Genomic DNA, 6,032 nt, shown 5'->3' on the forward strand with positions numbered 1-6,032 from the left:
CACCGATAACAAAGATTATCGAGCCATTCAACTTGAAGAAAAATTCAAGTCCCTCAAGAAAGGCACTCTCTCCATTCACGATTATTGCCAAATAATCAAAACCACGGCGGACAACTTGGCCGATCTCGGAAATCCAATCTCCGACAAACAACTCGTCCTATAAACCCTACACGGCCTTCCGAAAAATTACGGGACCGTCGCCAACCTCATCTCCTTTCAGAATCCCCTTTCCACCTTTCTACAGACCCGATCGCTTCTTCAGATGGAAGAAACAAGAATTGCTGAACCGGAGAAGACCGCTGCTGTTTTCTACGCCTCCAACGCGAACTGTCCATCAAATAGTTGCAACGGTTCCTGCAATAGTTCCCGCGGAGGTAGTTCTTCGCGCTATTAGCGCGAATGTGGCCGATCCAACCGCCGCGGAGGTCGCAACACTAACCGTCACCCCATGCAACACTACGGCTACCATAGTGCTCATGGCGCATCTCAACTCTGGCGCGCACCTTACCGACAACCGTCAATTCTGGGATCCGCTCCAAATACATCGGGCTACCCATCCACTCCAGCGGCTCAAGCCTACTTTACTGGACCACCTGAACCCTACACCGGCCACTCGGCTCCTACTAAGGTTCATCCGCACCATCGTACCTTTTTATTTGAGCTTTTGGTGTGTTTTAACAATAATTGGTGCTTAAAAAGTTGATTTATTGAATTTTAGGTACAAATTGAAGAATTGGAAAAGTATGGGGTCAAAACTGCAATTTTGGAGAAAATATGGGCCAAAAGTGAAAAAAAATAAAAAAATTTGAAGATATATAGCATGGGACGGCCGTCCCAGATTTACACTTAAAATTGGGACGGCAGTCTGAGAAGCAGAAACAGCCTCTGGTTTTGGGACGGCCGTCCGAGTTTTAGTACAAAATGCGGGACGGCCGTCCGAGATGACGAAAAGGCGCAGTAAAGGAATCCTAATTGCACAAGGAATCTACCTTCTTCTCCATGTTTTCCACCGTATATAAGACCAAGACAAGCACACAATTGGGGATCGATCTTTTACGCAATTTTCAAGAGCAACAAAGCAATAACGAAGACGAAGAATTCGAAGACTCCAAGCATAGACTTATCGTTTATGATTAATTTTATTTGCGTTTTTCCTTTAATCATGAGTAGCTAATTTTCTTATTTCTAGGATTTTATTTGGAACCCTATGTGGGATTTATGAACCCAATTCAATGATTTTATGTAAGTTTTAATTCTAGATTATTTCTCCTACTTGTTTTATTAAGTGCATGAATTTGATCACCTTATGTGCTTTTATGTAATTGTATCGCATGAATTGGAAGATCGGGTTAATAATTAGAACTGTGGTAGAAGAGCCTTTGTGGTATTAACATATGAATATAGTTAATCTCTTAGGTAGCCATTATTGAGATTTGTGCTTAATGTTGTGTTCTAGAATTAATTGCATAGGAATATAGTAATTAAATCTAGAGTATTAGAATCGTAATACACGCGGAAGCGGGTTATGATTATATTAGCATCTCAGGTTAATAATCCGGGTTAATTGCTTGCATAATTGAAGGAATTGGGGGAGTAATAATCACATAGGGGGAAGAATAAAATTCTAGGCTTGTTTACTCTGATTAAACCTTCGTTTTTAATTGCTTTCGTGCTCTTGTCGTTTTAATTTGCTTTTTAATTTAGTTAATTCTCCCAAAATTCGACTGTGTAGGGTGGGCTTGATAATAATTGGTAGGATTTAGCGTCTAGGATTAAATAATTAAATATTCTCTGCGGGTTCGATATCCGAACTTTTAGTCCACTATATTACTTGTACGATACGTGCACTTGCGTGTAGGTTATCAACCAACAAGTTTTTGGCGCCGTTGCCGGGGAGTATTTTAATTATTTATTTTATTCTAGCTCTAGATTTGAACAATTTTCACGATTGACCCATTTAATTTTTGTTTTATTTTATTTTTCTTTTTAGGTACTGTGTATGCGCAGGAGACTCGATCTTGCTAGAGAACCGTTTGATCCCGAAATCGAACGTACCTTTCGAACCGCTAGGAGAATTCAACGCGAAAATAATATAATGGAGGACGAAGAACACAGGGCAGCGGGCAATTTACTCAATGCCAACGAAAACCAAATCCAAGACCCACCCCCTCAACTCCCATTACAGCAAGCAGCTAGGCCACAGGCACTTCAAGACTACATAATCCCACTCTCGACGGGTTCCGGCCGAGCATCCAATATCCACCTATTGAGGCGCACAATTTTGAGATCAAGCAAGGCCTATTGATGATGCTCCAAAATAACGGGCTATTTAGTGGATTGGCGGTTGAAGATCCCCATCTTCACATTGTCAATTTTCTAGATACCTGTAATTCCCACCGTCAAAACGGCGTTTCTCAAGAGGCGCTTCAATTAATTCTCTTCAAACACTCCTTACAAGGAAGAGCTCACCAGTGGTTGATGTCCCAAGCCCCCCACTCTATCTCGTCGTGGTCTCAACTCCTCAACCTTTTCATGAAAGTTTATAGCTCACCCGAGAAGGACGAGAGAATCCGACGAGAAATTCATAATTTCGTCCAAGAGCAAGGTGAGCAATTATACGAGGCATGGGAGAGATTTAAAAATATTTTGCGGCAGTGTCCAACACATGAAGTCGAACAATGGCGGCAAATCCACATCTTCTACCAAGGGATTAACGAGAATGCACGAACCGTCTTAAATGCATCAACCGGGGGAAATTTCATAAGTCAATCGATACCGGATGCATTTATCATGTTGGATCAAATTGCACAAAATCGGTTTGCCAAGTCAAGAAAGAGGACGGTTAGTGGAGCCAAGAAAATTCCCGGAGTGTTGGAGTTAGATGCAATTACGGGCCTTCAAGCTCAAGTGACCCAAATTGCTCAACAAAATCAGCCGCTTCTGCAGCACATCAAAGCAAGTCCACCACAACAAGTCCAAGCTATTGATTCTCCATGTTGTGAAATTTGTGGTGGAAATCATTACACGCTCCAATGCCAACAAGATGTGGAGTCGCTCAACTACGTCAACAATGCGCCTCGCCAATTCCAAAATCAAGGATGGAGATCACAAGGGCAATATGGATGAAATCAACAAGGCCAAGGATATCAAAGACCTCAAGGTCAATTCCAAAATCAAGCCCCTCCTCAACAAAGCTATCAAGGCAACAATCCACCGGCCCAAAAATCAAACGCGGATGAGCTATTGGCTCAATTCATGACCGCTACCCAAGCCTCACTGTGGAATTTGGAGAATCAATTCACTCAATTCGTTGTGAATCAAGAGAAACGTCCGGCGGGAGCATTGCCATCGTATACGGAAGATCCTCGAAAGCAAAAGTTTGAGACGTGCCAATCTATCGATGTCAAGATCGAAAAAATGGAATAAATTCAAACAAAGCCGCAAGTCACTGTAGCTGAATGGGTGGAACCAATCCCATATCCACAACGATTGCGAACGAAAAAGATCGAGGTCGAGACGTGCCAAACAGTCACCTTGAAGAACGGTAAGCAATTGGAGGAAGCCCCACGAAAAGAGAAGAGAAAGACGGTAATCGAGAAGCCGAAAGTGAATGAGGAAAAATAATCAACTCATGAAGAGCCACCATCAACGGTGCCTTCACAAGTCCCTCCAATTCCTTATCCTCAAAATTTTATAAAGAAGAAGCTCGATGCCGAATATCTAAGATTTTTGGACAAGTTGAAGGAAATTCGCATAAATATTCCTTTCATTGAAGCACTTCAAAAGATGCCAAAGTGGGTGAAGTTCCTAAAGGACCTCGTGAAGAAAAGTAACAAATTGCAAGGGAACGAGATGATCCAACTCACGGAGCAAATTAGTGCAATTCTTACTTGGCCCCTTCCACAAAAACTCGGCGATCCAGGTAATTTTACTATTCCTTGTACTATAGGAGGTAAAAATTTTAGATCCCTCATTGATTTAGGCGCTAGCATTAATCTTATGCCTTATTCCACTTTTAAAAATCTTGGGTTAGGAGAAATTGAACCGACGGCTATAACTCTTCAATTAGCCGATAGATCTTTAGTTTGCCCAAAAGGTATTTTAGAGAATGTGCTAGTGAAAGTCAATAAATTTATCTTCCCTGTCGATTTCGTTATACTTGATATAGAAGAGGATATGGAGATACCTCTTATCGTAGGGAGGCCGTTTTTAGCCACGTCAAAAACTCTTATTGATTGTGCTAGTGGTGATCTCACAATGACTGTGCATGATCAAACAATCAAATTCAATGTTTTTAGTGCTAATAAAAATTCATGTGATAATAATGATTGTTTTGCTATTGAGCTTATGGATTTTACAAATAATGAAAAGTTTGGTGTTTTGATCTTGGACAATGGGAAAGCATCTTTGAGTGCAGGAGATGATGGCGGAAACAAGAATCAGAAGGAGCAAGTTTACTTCATGGATTCAATTTCAACTCCTCCGAGAGAAAGTCATACGAGTCGAGGTCTTAACGACGATGAGAATGCAAGGAAGATGTTGCCACCCAAAGACTCGAGCAAGTCACGAGAGAAGGATGAGTCAAGCTATTGGGGTCGTAAGGAGAAAGTCAAAAGGAAATTGCACAAAGGACAATTGGTGTTATTGTGCAAATCACGGCTGTGGTTATTACCAAGGAAGCTCAAATCAAAGTGGTCGGTACCGTTTATTGTCCAAGAAATTCTTCCTCACGAGGTAGTTAAGATAAAGGAATGAGATTCAAATCGTACGTTCAACGTGAAGCGGAGCCGGCTCAAACCATATTGGGAAGCGAGTGAAGATTGCCAAGTGACTTCGGTCACTTTTGCTTGAAAATAATGAAGCAACGTCCGGCTGAAGACTTTAAACTTAGCGCTTCTCGGGAGACAACCCGAGCTTTAATGTTTTTCGTAGTTTCTTTAATTTTTCGTTTCGTTTTTATTGTCATAGGCATGCATTCTAATTAATTTATTCGAATTTTAATTTTCAGGGTCGAAAACATGGTCAGGGGGTCGAGACGGCCGTCCGAAATTGCAAGCAAAATCCCGGACGGCCGTCTGAGAAACAGAACGAAACAATTGTCATCTCTGCCCATGGGACGGCCGTCCGAAAAATAGGTGTAAATGTGGGACTGCAGTCCGACATTTTGCACAAACATCGGGACGGCCGTCCGAACCTATTTGGGGCGTTTTAAATTTTAAAAATCAGATTTTCTCCCCCCATTATTTGCTAAACCCTCCTCGTTCCTTCTCTCCAAATCCCACTCACAAGGAGGCTAGAGAATCAAACCAAATTCTCCAAAATCTACTCTTTCAAGGTACGCCCACAAGGTGTTCGACAATTTGCTCCAACCAAATTTTGAGTTCGATTGTCAACCAATTCTCACCGAATCTATTACAACCTCTCTCCCAACTATGTCGTCCAACAAACGAGGCCGCATGAGCGAAGCATCATATTCCAAAGGGAAGGGAAAGGGAAAGAAAAGTGCCACCGCCCGTACCCGAGCTTTCCGATGAGGACGAGTGTGACAGAGCCGAGGGAGGAGCACCCCGATCACATCGATTCCGACTAAATCAGGTGTTTTCTATCCTTAAACTTTGTGCTAATTTCGTTGAGGGCAACGAAAATTTTAAGTTTGGGGGTGAAAAACATGTTTTTTTGTGCTTATTTGTTTTAGTTTGCATGCATTAGGTTTTATTTATTTTTATTGCTTTTATCGTTTTTTCCGGAATATAAAAAAAAAAAAAACCTTTGCTTGAGTCGAATGCATTGATGAGTTATGATGGTGAGAGATGATCAATGTTTGATGATGAAATTGCTTGTTTTGTGTGATAAGGATTAAATGTTTGTTTATCTTTCGATTCAACGAAACTTAGAAGCGAATTATTGCTAGGAATCACACTTTGTGCATTGCTTTGGTTGAATGTTTTGTATTTTAAATTTGGAATTAATTTGTGCTAGATCATGCTATGTTCGGTTTTAGAACTCACCATAGGAAATTTATGATACAAAGT

This window comes from Erythranthe guttata, chromosome 6 (genome assembly GCF_056151865.1).
Source record: "Erythranthe guttata isolate IM_541 chromosome 6, IM_541, whole genome shotgun sequence".
Taxonomy (NCBI): domain Eukaryota; kingdom Viridiplantae; phylum Streptophyta; class Magnoliopsida; order Lamiales; family Phrymaceae; genus Erythranthe; species Erythranthe guttata.